Genomic DNA, 15,228 nt, shown 5'->3' on the forward strand with positions numbered 1-15,228 from the left:
AGAGCAGGTAGGGAATTTGAATCTTTCTTCTAACATTACATAACAGCGTCAATATATACTGAAAACTATAGCAGAACTAGCATCCACCTAAAGAATTATATACATGGCAGTTTGACTGCCAGTCAAGCTAACATTCAAGGAACTGTAGATCATTATTTCCCAACTAGCAAATTCAAACCTCATCCACAGCTTTGACTAAGGTTCCTTCCCACCCACAGACAGTAACTCATTTATCAATATTCAATTTCCTCTATCATCATACAATTATTTCTGGAAGCTTGCACAGTCAGTTTGAATTAGAATATTCCAAGCCTTTTTGCATCAACAGCAAATTGTCATCCATTTACCTTCTTTTCCAGACCACATTTGTTACATAGCTGAGGCCTTGTAATTGTCCTTCACATGAAAACATACAATCTTGTACTCCAATTTTATTTTTTTTTTTTTCCCGAAATAAGTTACAAATGCACAAAAGGCCTGCTCTTTACTCCAATAATCGTTCAACTTCCTAAAAGCTTTTTATAAAATTCAGGAAACTTTTTGTAAAAATCTAAACACAATATGTAAATTATGTTACCCACATTAACATATTTGTTAACTTCTCCAAGGATCTACAAACTTCCAGGTACTGTTTATCTTCATAAAAGTTACAGTGATGACTCTCCAACATGTGTTTATGTGTGCCTCTGACGACGTTACTTTTTCCTTATGTGGTACTAATAAGTTAGACTTCCCTGTCTTTAAATTCAGCTACACACCTAAACACTAAAAAAGATGGTATAATAGTTACTCCCTGCTATTCCTCCTGCACTGAGCCAGATTTAAGTGGTATACCACAGCAGCAGCCTGGTAATTTCACATTTTAATTCCCTTACAAGTATTGGATGAAGACCATCTGGTCTTCCTGAAGTGTTACTGCACAATTTATCGATTTGTTTCAAAAGCTGAGGATTGCTGAAGAGAATAAATCTGTGTTATAAAGGTTGATTCAGTTCAAACCCTACAGAAAAGCTCATATTTTGCAATATCATTTACCTAGAAAAGCTCAACTACAGATGTGGCATCTGTTTTTCTACAAAATGTAGCTTGTTGGCCCTCTTTCTGGCTGGGTTAAGTGAGGTAGGTACCACAAGGAAATCTGACTGAAGTCACAATACTAAAATTACTGTATCTTGCAATCTTGATACAAATCATTTGCCTTTATTAGGCCATTTACACTGCTTTTATACACACATGCTCTGAAATCATATGAACATAAGGTTAAGCATCTAGAAATACATCGCTGCTCTTGCAATACATAATCTTTTAATTTTAAATCTAGTTTCCCTGTGGAAAAAAAAACAAAAAAAAAAAAAACAAAAAAAAAAAAAAAAAAAAAAAAAAAAAAAAAAACAAAACAAAAAAAACAAACAGAAAAAAAACAAAACACAAAACAGCTCCTTAGTTTCACAGTCATATACGCATACTATACACGTCCATACAGTTAAACCTACTCTGCCCTTCTCTCTACCATTCTTTTCCCTACTCCCCTCATCTTCTACAAGAGAACCTGGAATCCAAACTGATTTTCACAAGGCTTTGTCTACTGAATGCTACATTTCTAATAATAAGTAAATCATTCTTATTTGATAGAAATGTACACAACTTCCAAAGTTTTAATCGGTACGAAAGAATTGTGTTGTGCACATTTTGTGGAAGCTTTATTTCTTGACTGTCAAACACAAGAATTGCAATCAATTATATTGGTTTCCTGACCTGAGATCTACATGAAGTGTTTAGAAGGGGCTGCCTACCAAAGAGGAATACCGATGAACAAAACAAAGCCAGAGAGATGGCTGAGGAACACAGATCCCTACTGCCCAACAGTAGGAAATCAAGAGAAAAAAGAAATCAGGAGAACCTTCCCTTGGCTGCAACAAGGGTTGGGGTGGAGAGGGTTGTTGGGTGAGGGAAGAAGCCTGGGTATGTCAGGCCTGGAGACCAGAAATTTCTGTAACTAGTGCCCAAAACAGAAAACTTAGCCTTAAAGAACTACTCTGCTGTGCAATCAGCCACGTATTTTTCTGGTGGTCTCTTATTTGTTCGTTACCAGCTACAATGGGAAAGAAAAGGAGAGATTAAGGGCAAGAAGCAAAGTTTCAGGAACAAGCAGTAGATGCTTTCTATAACAAAGGATAAAGGAAAAGAAGAAGGAATTGTGAATGCTTACACAATAATGGTTTATTTGCTTTACCTTGCAATATTCTGCATCTTGATTAGCACCACATAGATTTTGGGAGCAAGCAGCTTACTAAGAAATCTAGATAAATGTTTGTTTTTGTACTCTTAAAGAGGGTTACTGAAAAAGGCATTTCTAAATTAAGTATTAAAATACACTTCCACTAAACAAAACAAACAGCTACAACATTCCTCAGTTATCTTTTATATAACATGAACCTAAGAATGGAACTGCTGCTATATTTGGCTGATGATCTGTTGGTGTTTTGACACACCATTCAAATTCAGAGCATCAGAGCATTTTTCTTCTCTCCAAAGCAAACAGATTTTGCTTTAAATAGCCCATTTCATGCAGTGATACTTACAGGCGCAAATCCTTGGTTGTCATTCATGAAAAATTGTTGCACGGATTTATAACTTATGAGTGACTTTTAGAAGCCCAGAGAGATTTTCACATTATAAGACAACAGAATTTAAATGAAAATGAAGAGTCAGATGTAGAATAGGTATCAGCCAAAGGAGGAGACATAATGCTCAGGTTTTAATTAAGAAAAAATAGCAACAGCACACATCAGGATATTTAGCACTTGTTGAATTCCTGGACTCAGGCACTGACACATAGCACTCCATGAGCAAAGTGGGCACCAACCACACAACTCATGCTCTGCAACATGAGCTACAATGCTGCAGCCAGAAACTGCAGAAAACTTGGAAACGCAAAAGCTCTGTCAGAGGATGCAATCATGCTCAGGTCAGCCTTATGGTACAAAAAACATGTGCTGCCAGCAACATACATACCACTCTGTTATGCTAGTTCTTTCATAAAAATGTCTAAAAGTGTCTCAGTTTATTCCATTTCTTGAGTTTACACCTATATCCATATTTAATTTCTCATTTGAACTCAAATCCTATCATCCAATAATGTGCTTTCGACAGTCAAAATTGACAAATCAAATATTTTCTCATGAGAAAAAAGTTCATGCCTAGCCTTACAAGGCTTAGCTCCCTTCCTTTCCTTATTTACAGTCAAACAAATACATTCTAAGATAATATAAAACATTTTTAAAAGGCCTCATTAACTTAAGGCTAGTTAACCTTTTGGAAACTGACAGACTTTCAGAGTACAGTCACACATCAAAGTAGCATGGGCAACAACAGTGGTGATAGAACTGGGAGCTCTCAAGAGAAAAGCAACAAATGTGCTCATCTCTTTGGCTTTTCAGAGATCATTAAGATATCTCCATTGGAGGAGGAATGCAAAGAAGTTGCCATTAAAGCTTCAGAAGTTTTCCAGGTTACTTAGTTACCTGCTGGTGTTAAACCACAGTACCAGTGGAGCTCTCCCTCTTCCCAGCAGAGTTTTCCTGAATAGGCCATAGTTATCTTCCTTCACTAGATGAACTGTTATTAAGCATTATTGCACTCAGCTGTTTTCTCACTGCCCAGAACGCACAGCAGAAAGCAGTAACAGCCTTAACACCAGGCAGAAGAAATACTCCATTACTCTGACAGTGACATTCCTATGCCTTGGCAGACTACTTAACACTGCCAGTCCCTTGGAGTGGCCCATAACTTTTGTTGTGTGTTTTAAGTTGAATAGCTTCCTAGCCTGCTTTGGTTTCTGACATCTTTTTTATTTTGACAACATCCTGAGCATACAGCTGTCTGGGCAAGTTATCCGCAACAAACAACACTCTACAGTTATTTCTTTTTCTGATATTTGCCTAAATTAAAACAAGCTTTTGTTGAGCAATAAGCATTCTATCTTGTTTAAAAAACTGTCAGAAAAAAAACTCATCATTCTTCAGCTACCTTGGTAAGTGTAGATGCTATGCAAAGTAGTAATGATAAACACCCCACAGGCAGATCAAAGTCACCTAAATGAGACAAAAAAAAAAAAACAACACAGTTGTGAAATAGTTTGCATGCTGTGGTTTTCTAAGCATACGTGACACTCCCTAAGTGCTCTGCCATAAGACATGGTCCATAGTACATGCTACACCATTCTTGTTTCTGCACCCTTATGCTGCAGAAACAACGTAAATGAAAGAAACATTAATGTAGAAGTTGAACTTGCCAACTTCTACAGTTTCCATATAAAATGCTTCAGGGAAGTGGAAGGAACATGGTTTAAGATTATCAGTATATTTAACTTATATAAACAGGTTATATAAGCAAACTCATCAACTTTCCTGGAATTACATTGCCAAATATATTTAAGGTAGAAAATTAACATGCAAAGTATTCTCTAGAAAGCTATTTTGACTTTCAGAACATGCATCATCTCATGCAGCATAAGAAATGTTACTTGGTGATGCTTATCTAAGAAAGTTAAGCAAGTTTCAATTTGTACTACAAAATGAAATTTCATGTCACTATAAAACACTGTCTTTTGAAGTGCCGTAAGTTATGAATTTCTGTTAAATTATGAAGAGATACTTCATGTTCCCATGCACAATATAGAAGAAAATAACACATTTCTGTATTGGTTTTTGATGAACAGCATTTTAAAATGTAAACTCCTCAAAACACTAATCTCCTTATTCCCTCCAGCAGTCTGTAAAACACCAGGATGATTTCCAGCACCCTTTAAATACAAATCAGAGTGCTAATTTCAAAAACTTGCTGTGAAAATAGGTTCTTGCCAACGAGGTAAAATTAAAGCTGACTCATCAACAATAATATTCATAATTATTAATGTTACTTAAAATTACTGCTAGTTAATCTATTTCAGTTGCTTCAATACCTCTGTTAAAAGTGTAAACTAGCAAAAATATTCCATATGAATCAGCTTATTATCTCTAGCCCTGCTGCATTTTCTACAAAACAAGCGAATTACAATCTATTTCATTTAGCAACTGTCTTTCCATATTGGCTATGAAGCTTTCCAGCTTGAAAATTGAAAAATCTAATTAGCTAGCTTGGTATCTACATTGAAGTTTAATGCTGTACTCAATCAAAATGGAAATGTTGGGTTTTTTCCCCTTTCCATCTCAAACCTATACAAGGCACGAAATTTCAAAGCATTCAACATCAAGTTAGTTTGAGAAGGAAACAGAGCCACATGAACATCATTTAGAAGTGCTCCTGCCCAGGTCTAGTTTACACACTCCTGGATATATCTCAAGGAGAAAATACTAATTTATAACCAAACTCTTGTTAAATACTACAGCCGCCTGCATGGGAAACATTAGTCTACACACAACCAAGATCAGGATTTTATTTCAGTCCACATAATTTTTGCAAGCACTCCAAATAAGCACAAGAAATTCAAACAGCAGAATGTAAAACCTTTTTGACTGTCATTCTTATCACCTGCTATGACAATACCTGCCAGTGAAATTTTGCATGTCTGGGGAATTATTTTAGAAGTCATATCACAGATTTAAATAAAAAAGAGGGACAGGGGTTTGTGAAAATTGGGTAATCTAAGAAAGTTTTAATGGTTAGTTTACAGCAAAAGTCAAGCCAGTCATGAGTTCACACTGGGCACAGCATACTAGAGCTTTTTTTCTTTATAATTACTTCCTTAGCTTTCTCAGGCAGTTTATTAACTTGAAACCTGTCTCCTACACTGGAAATTGGAAATTATTTCCAGGAGCACTTCCCTTAAACAGTACATGGGGTACTGCTCTTGACAGGCCAAACCCCTCTTTTCAAGCAATCCTGTACATTAGGTTGACAGACTAGGGTGAAAGCAGATGAAGTCCAGCATGCGGTAGCTAATGAAGGCAGTGAAGTCCATTACAGTGATGCAGAAAGATACTGCAGTATGTAGTACAGTATACAAAATGGATTCTACAGTAATTTAAACAGCAAAAGCAAAAATGTGACTACGAACACTATGTGCTTTTTCACTGGCAAGACTCCCACAGACTTTATTAAGAACAGATAGGCTGTCCCTGGATGTTCTTCAGATTTCATCATTCAAAATTAAGGCATTTGCATAATCTGTGCTGAAAGGGAGCAGGATATTCTCCTTTTCACTAGCAGTAAAAAGTAATTAGTCCTTATCTCTGGTCCTGTTTTGACCTTCTTAAAAAAAAACAAAAACAGAAACAAAAACCCAAAACACACAAACATAAACAAACAAATAAAAAAAAAAACAACCCACAACAAAACCACTTGTCATCTTTTAAAGAGACACAGGTTCTCAAAGCCACCTTTAAAAACACAAAAATCAGAAGGTAATTAAAAACAGAATGGGGTGTGAGAAGGAGAGGAGCTGTGTCTATCACCCTAGCTCTTCTTATTTTATAAACTGTTCTCATAATTACTGGCTTGTTTCTGAGGCCCAACTTTTCTGAAGCACAGGCCATCTCACCTACAAAGAATGCTGTGCAGTAGAATAAGGCTTTAACCTTGATTAGCATCTTCCAGTGCTGTGCACACAGATACACTGACAATCACAATTACACCAATTACAAATGCTAACAATCACGCAATCACAAATACACAATTTGTGTGCGTATACTAAGAATAGATGCTAGCAAAACTCAAACCAAAACATAACCAAAATGAGCATAACAACAGTTTAGCCAACAAAGAAAGAACCTGTGAAAGTTTAATGACTGAAATTCAAGAGGTCCTCTCTTGGTACCTCATTGAATCAAAAGTTTCAGGGATTTTTTAAAAAATGTTCAATCTTTCTGTTCCGTGGCTGGTGCTCTAATTGCAATCATAAAAGCTATTTTCACAGCACTTCAACAGCTAAATGCAAATAATGCCAAGAACAGTAGATGTGTTTTTAGCAACACATGATGGCTCTAATTGATAATTTAATAGTACTTCTAATGGAATACAGTAAATAGGAAAAGGAAACATAGTAGTGGAAAAAGTATACAGGTATTCAGCAAGCCACAGTCGCCAAGCAGAAACGATGCAACTGAGCATAACCTTTTCAGGGTATTTCACAGTACATTAAAGAAAAGTGTTCACATTTTTCAAACAGAACCACATTTAATAAACTTTTCTTCAGGTTTACCTGCAGAAATTATTCAAATATTCAATTTAAAAAAAAATTAAAAAGGCTTTGTCAGGGTTCTCATGCAGAAACAGCATTAGTAGAAACAGTTTGTGTGTACCTGACCATGGGCACATATTTGCAAAAAGATTAGACATCATTGCAGATGAGCTTCCTGAGCCTGAGCAGTGAACCTGTACCCTCTCCAGGTCACAGTGGCAGAGGCAGACATAAATGCAGCAACTATTTCCTTCCAAGACCTGTGGGCCTGGCCTCCTTTACAACAGTGTCTCTCGTGTTTCTGAGACACACCTGTCCAGTCTAGTTCCCTTGTTCCCTTGTAATTTCACCTTCCTGTGGGAAGTGTGAGCACAGAGTTACAGGGAGCACAGGTGTAAAGCAAATAAATACAGTTTCTGTTTGTACTTTTCAACATATTAATAATAGATTGTTGTTGTTGTATTAGGTTCACAGGGATGTTGTATGGACACATTTGGCCAAATCCTGAAGGATTTGCTGAGGGGGTTTTCTTGGGTTTGTTGGGGGTTTTTATTTCCCCAGACTTTTTAGTTAAACTAGAATACAGAATCTAATTCTAACCACCAAAGTTTCACACTTGCCACTGCAAACTTCACCTTCCTTATTAGCTAATACTCAGAAGTGAACCTAAAATGACCTTTTGATACAGACTCCAAAACCTGACCTCTGCTTCTTAATTTGAAATTCCTCCTTTTATTGAGATTAAAAAAAGGGTTTTTTGAGAGCCCTTACATTCCTCTGTATATGTGAAATGTTTTCGGGTTTTTTGAGGCTTCCATTTCTTCTGCTTGTTAACTGATCTCTAATATTAATAAAAAGTAAATTATCATGTATCCCTCCCTTAAAAGAAGCATAAGCATATTCAACAATCTATTAGAATTAGAGATGTGTGCACATCTACGGGGGTATGATATAATAGGCACCACAGAAACATGGTGGGATGGCTCCTATGACTGGAGTGCTGGAATGGAAGGTTACAGGCTCTTCAGAAAAGACAGGCCCGGCAGGCGGGGAGGGGGAATTGCCCTTTATGTTAGGGATAGGCTGGAGAGTATGGAACTGTATCTGGGAACAGGTGAGCAGTCAACAGAGAGTTTGTGGGTCAGGGTTAAAGGGAATATAGCTATGGGAGACATTACTGTGGGGATCTGTTACAGACCGCCTGATCAAGGAGAACCTGCGGATGGAGCACTCTATAGACAGATAGGAAAAGCCTCACACTCACAGGCCCTTGTTCTCATGGGTGACTTCAACCACCCTGACATCTGTTGGAAGGACAGTACGGCCTGGCACAAGCAATCCAGGAGGTTCCTCGATTGTGTGGAAGACAACTTCCTTCTGCAAGTGATAGAGGAGCTGACAAGGAGAGGTGCCATGCTTGACCTTGTGCTCACCAACAGGGAAGGGCTCGTTGGAAATGTGACTCTCCAGGGCAGCCTTGGATGCAGCGATCATGAGATGGGCGAATTTGAGATCCTCAGGACAGTGAGAAGAGTGTGCAGCAAGCTCACTGCCCTGGACTTCAAGAGAGCAGATTTTGGCCTCTTCAGGAACCTGCTTAGTAAGGTTCCGTGGGATATAGCCCTAGAGGGCAGAGGGGCCCAAGACTGTTGGTTGATATTCAAGGATGACCTGCTACAAGCTCAGGAGTGTTGCATCCCAACCAGAAGGAAGTGCAGCAGGAGAGCCAGGAGACCTCCTTGGATGGATAAGGAGCTCCTGAGGAAAATTCAAATGAAAAAGAGGCTTCTAAAGGTGGAAGCAAGGACAGGTGGCATGGGAAGAGTACAGGGGTGTTGTCCAGAAAGCTAGGGACCAGGTTAGGAATGCTAAAGCCCACTTAGAACTAAACTTGGCTATGGATGTTAAGGATAACAGGAAGGGATTCTACAGGTACATAGCAAATAAAAAAACAGACAAGAGAGAATGTAGACCCCCTTTGGAAGCTCTCAGGAGAACTGGCTACACAGGATGTGGAGAAGGCTGAGGTTCTGAATGACTTCTTTGCCTCGGTCTTCTCTGTCAAAGCCTCTGACCAAACTACCCAAGTCTTGGAAGGCAGACGCAGGGACTGTGAGAATGAAGACCTTGCACCCACTGTAGGAGAGGATCTGGTTCAAGACCATCTTAAAAATCTGAACATGCACAAGTCCATGGGTCCTGATGAAATCCATCTGCAGGTCCTGAAGGAGCTGGTGAATGAAGTTGTGAAGCCGCTGGCCATCATAGTTGAGAAATCATGGCAGTCAGGTGAAGTTCCCGATGACTGGAAAAAGGGAAATATAACCCCCATTTTCAAGAAGGGGAAAATGGATGACCCGGGGAATTACAGACCAGTCAGTCTCACCTCTGTGCCTGGCAAAATCTTGCAGCAGATTCTCCTGGAAGGCATGCTAAGGCACATGAAAATCAACAAGGTGCTTGGTGACAGCCAGCATGGCTTCACTAAGGGGAAATCCTGCCTGACCAATTTGGCAGCTTTCTGTGATGGGGCTACAGAACTGATGGACAGGGGTAGAGCGGTTGATGCCATCTACCTGGACTTGTGTAAAGCATTCGACACTGTCCCACACGACATCCTTGTCTCTAAATTGGAGAGACATCAATTTGACGAATGGACCACTCGGTGGATAAAGAACTGGCTGGATGGCTGCACACAAAGAGTTGTGGTCAATGGCTCAATGTCTGGCTGGAGACCAGTAACGAGTGGTGTCCCTCAGGGATCAGTGTTGGGACCAGTCTTGTTTAACATCTTCATCGCTGACATGGACAGTGGGATTGAGTGCGCCCTCAGCAAGTTTGCTGATGACGCCAAGCTGTGTGGTTCAGTTGATACGCTGGAGGGAAGAAATGCCATCCAGAGGGACTTTGACATGCTTGTGAGGTGGGCTGATCCCAGGCACAGCTACAGGTTGGGCAGAGAAGAGATTCAGAGCAGCCCTGTAGAGAAGGACTTGGGAGTGTTGGTCGATGAGAAAATGAACATGAGCCGGCTTCAGTGTGCACTTGCAGCCCAGAAAGCCAACGGTATCCTGGGCTGCATCAAAAGGAGCGTGACCGGCAGGACGAAGGAGGTGATCCTGCCCCTTTACTGTGCTCTTGTGAGACCTCACTTGGAGTATTGTGTGCAGTTCTGGTGTCCTCAACATAAAAAGGACATGGAACTGTTGGAACAAGTCCAGAGGAGGGCCACGAGGATGATCAGGGGACTGGAGCACCTCCCGTATGAAGACAGGGGAGAAAGTTGGGGCTGTTCAGCCTGGAGAAGAGAAGGCTGCGTGGAGACCTCATAGCAGCCTTCCAGTATCTGAAGGGGGCCTATAGGGTTGCTGGGAAGGGACTCTCCATTAGGGACTGTAATGACAGGACAAGGGGTAATGGGATAAAACATAAACAGGGGAAGTTTAGATTGGATATAAGGGGGAAATTCTTTCCTGTTAGGGTGGTGAGGCACTGGAATGGGTTGCCCAGGGAGGTTGTGAATGCTCCATCCCTGGCAGTGTTCAAGGCCAGGCTGGACGAAGCCTTGGATGAGATAGTTTAGTCTGAGGTGTCCCTGCCCATGGCAGGGGGGTTGGAACTAGATGATCTTAAGGTCCTTTCCAACCCTAACTATTCTATGATTCTAATCCTAATTAAATAGAAAGTCATGCAACGTTTCTGTTGACAAAAATTATTGAGAATTGCACTTGTGTTTATGGCTTTCAAACCACAGAATTCTTTTTTCAAATGAAAAAGACAGGTATTTTTCCCTGATCTAAAGGATCTGGAGAAATTAAAACTAATTGGGTTTATGTGTTTCTGATAATTGAATGAAATGCACATAAGCTATATTATGATGGAGGAAAGAACAACCCTTAATTTTTAGAAATGATATGCAGCAAATGACAACATCTTAAAGTCTCTTAAAGGTTAGAATCAAACACTAAAACAGACCTCTGCTCTTGTTAGAGTCTCATATCAAGAGTATGTACCAGAGACCTTTACAGTAGAGCACAAATAGAGTCACAAGTAGAGTCAATTCATTCATTGCCAGAACTGGTTGAAATTATACATGAACAGAAAAATCTCAGTTCTCACTCTCCAATCTTAGCAGAAATAGAACAGCACTTCACCTGGTTTCCATAACTTGACTACTTGGATGAGTGCCCCTTCCATATAAAAAAATAACAAAGTTAAATGTTATCAGGCAGTGAGCCAAATGACAGCCAATTAAAAATATTTCAAGGACTCTCAGGTAAATGCTTTAGAAATTAAACTGAAGTTAACAGCTGTTAAGTTCATCTGTATTTGATAACAAGACACATTCATGTTACACTGCACATTTTTCATTCATGGTCATAGAAACATGGCTTTTTCATATTAAGCAACTAGAGAGACACATGTCAGAATCTGGCATAACAGCCCAGTAGCCTGGATGGAGAGTGCTGGTCTGATGTTACTTTACCAGTGGTTGTTACCTTCCCTGAAATGTACTAAGACACCTAAAAGAAGGCAAGAATAGAACTCTTGGAATTACATCACCTGGGAATAACAAATTTCACAGGATTCCTTTATCATTATGCTGGATATTCTCTTCTGGCAAGCTGAAGGAAGAACTGATATTTAAAACACAGATAACAAAAACTGACTGAAAGATATTTGGCAACTTGCTACCAGCTATAATTACCTGTAAAAGTCATGCACTGGTGTCAGGCAATCTGGCAGGTACACAGGGAAAGGGAATTTCAAGAGAATAGTATGAGCTCCACTCAATGCACTATTAGTTTGAGGTTACGAAAAAAAATGCTGACTGGTAGGAAAGAATTCTTTAATGAACTGGAACTTGTAAAGCTCAAATTCTTAATATATGGGTAGAGTTTCCCTATCAGACATGGGCAGAAGATCTCTGTGAAACACAAGGTTTCCTCCAAGCATCCAGAAACATCTTAAAGATTTACAATGCACAGAAGACATTTCCTACTTTTCCCAAATTATTCCATTCTCTGGTACCAAATATATTTGCAACAAGTTTCTAAGCAAGAGTGGTAAAGTGAGATTTCTCCTGGGTTTTGCACCAAGCTCTTAATTAAAAAACCATGAGGGTAAAAAAAATAAAAAAATTAAAAAAAAATGCAGCTGTGAGTGTTGGAATTCTAATATTTAAACTTCACACAGAAAAATCATCCTTCATGTATCTTGTTTTCTTTCTGTCTTTTCAACTAAACATTTTCTCCCAAGATAAGAGACAGACCTGTAGAGTCTGCCAGACTACCAAAAAGCAGGTGTGTCCACAGGAATCGTAGAATACTTTAATATATAAAGAACATGTTATCCTCTTTCAAAATCCAACTTGATTGCCAATTCACAGGACTTGAGTTCAGTAAGATCAGGTTACCAAAAGTTCATGTGCACAAAATCACAGATCATTTTTCTGTGCAAATCCCTTGACAGATATCTCTAGCCATCTCTACAACAGGCACAGAAGGAAATAAAAAAAAGAGAAAATCCCTCAAAATGAACATAACTATTTGCACATTGTATTTGTATCAAAGCAGAAATGCATATCGTAACATCATAAGCAGCAAGCTTTCAACACTAGTTATTTCTATTTGTAGCTGAAAAAACAAGCAATTGATGTTCCAGAAGTACATCAGGTTAGATGCTCTTTTTGGTCTTCTAGCTAGGACATCAGTTCCACCACTATATCTTAAAGAGATGAAAAAAAAACAACTGCACACAAGACAGACATCTGTGAGCATGGTAAACCTATGAATACAAAACTGAGATGCATTTAAATCATAACTGACTAGCCATAGAGATTAATAACATATTGAAGGAAGCTTATTTTTAGTCCAAAATTTGTTAGAGGTATTACCAGAAGCACTTTTTTTTTTCTTTTAAGAAAAAGGAATGGGAAAAGAAAACTGCTAAAATCAGATGTTGAAAACAGTTGGTGAGTTTCTAGTTATCTCCAACAACCACAAAAACAAAGGATTAACCTCATTGTTGAGGGCCCTAGGCACACACTACAGTAGCACTTGCTTCATCGGTTATCTAGTTACAAAGGGCTGGGAGCAGCATGGAAGCAGTCAACCTATGAGTGCAAGGGAAATTAGTGTAATAGGAGTATTTGTAAAAGTAACTCAAAAAGAAAGAAAATTTTCTTTCTTTTAGAAAGAAGGGTTATATTCATGAAAGAAAAGCACTAGCCTTAACCTACCAAGTAGAATACCTGCTTTCTGATTTTACTCTTAGAATTTCTAGCTTTCTGATTTTACTCTTAGAATTTCTAGCAAAGAACTACTGTAATAAAACATCAATATATGGTAAACTCTATAAAGAAAACTGTAGTGGAAAATATACCCTCACCTTAAAGACAAGAAATGAGGCAGGAAATCAAATCAATGGTCTGTTCAGCATAATAGCTCTAGTTTCTATGAATTAGAGTTACTCAAGTACTTTTTTCTGTAAAAGAAATTGTTGAAAATATTAAGTCTGTGTTGTTTGATATTAGTGTAAAGTGATGGGGTGAGGGTATATGACAAATGCATACTGCATTAGAGTCCTCTGGTTTGGGAAGAATACAAACAAGTATGTGTTTAATTGTCAGAAACTAAATAATATATTGGAATGTTTCCACTGATACATTAGGGTCACTTGCCACCTCCGACTGCAGAATCGCAAAGTTTTCAAGATGAGCACTCAAAGACATTCTTTAACATTTGAGGCTATAAACAAAATTAATTTCTTAAAACTATCTACATTTCTTAATTAACAAATTAGTGATTAAAATCATGACTTTTAATAAAAGTAGGATATGAAGCTTCCCTTCCTATACAAAAGTTTCTGTGAACAATTACCATTAGTATGGCATCAGATGATTTACCCATAAATGGTTAAGAGCAATTGTCAGACAAAAGCTTTTCATTAACCCCACTTTCAAGATCTCCCAGCACAATAAGACAGGAATCTTTGTAACTGATTTGATACACTTTTTTTGATCAAAACTGGGGAGGGGGTGTGGGTAGCTTTTAAGGTGGTTTGAAAATCATCTTAACAACCACAGTGGAGGAAACTAATTAAAAGAAGGAAGAAAAGTGTCCACTGCATCCAAATGGTACACGATGAAAGAAAAACAAAAAAAAAACATTAAAGAAAAGCTGAATCATGGTGCTGTGCCTGAGAACCCTACAGATTTGACCAAAAGACACAACCTAGACCATCTTGAAAGTATAACTTCTTGCCACCATGGAAAACCAGCAAACCCTCTTCACATTCAAGTACCATGGCAGCACATAACAGCCAAGTGACCTTTTACTGATGTTATATTAATTGCATTTAACTTTACATTAAACTGGGAAGGGGAGAAAAAAAGAAAGAGACCTTTCTATGTGCTGTGAATGCAGCAAGGTCAAAAGTACAGCTCAGGCTTCATCACAATCGGATAGAGAAACTGAAATGGTTTGGTGAAATCAAGACCACCCAAGATCAACTTTTAACTGTATTTAATCTTTGTTCTCTTAATCATGAAAGGCCTGGAAGATAGCAACCTACAGTACAGCTGAACTTGGTATGCTGAACATATGCCCCTATAAACTGCCATATTGTAACAGAGAAAACAGTACAATGCAGAAAGAGAACCGACTTCCCATCAATGCTGAACAGAGGGAGCAAAGTCTACCACTAGTATCTTCTACCTTCTGAAATTAAGGAGTGTAGCCAAAAAAAGCAAAAAACTGTAAAACTAGTAATTTCTATTCTGCAAGACAAAAGTCTCTTGGTGGTAAAGTTTATGACAAGGAATAAAGCACACTAGACCTTATTACGCTTTCCACTATGCATCCCACCATATAAACTTGGCCATATTGAGACCCCCAATTTAAGAACACTCCAGATCATTACCTCTCAGTTTGGCAGTGTAAAACTGCATTTGGAGATATAAAACTCAATCTGCAGGCAAGGAACCTTATACTGAATAAAAATAAAGGAATTTTAAAAGTCCTAAAAAATAGCAGCACAAACCAGTT

Source organism: Pezoporus occidentalis, unplaced genomic scaffold, assembly GCF_034315485.1.
Source record: "Pezoporus occidentalis ecotype Australia unplaced genomic scaffold, CSIRO_AGI_Poc_V1 ctg8, whole genome shotgun sequence".
Lineage (NCBI taxonomy): Eukaryota > Metazoa > Chordata > Aves > Psittaciformes > Psittacidae > Pezoporus > Pezoporus occidentalis.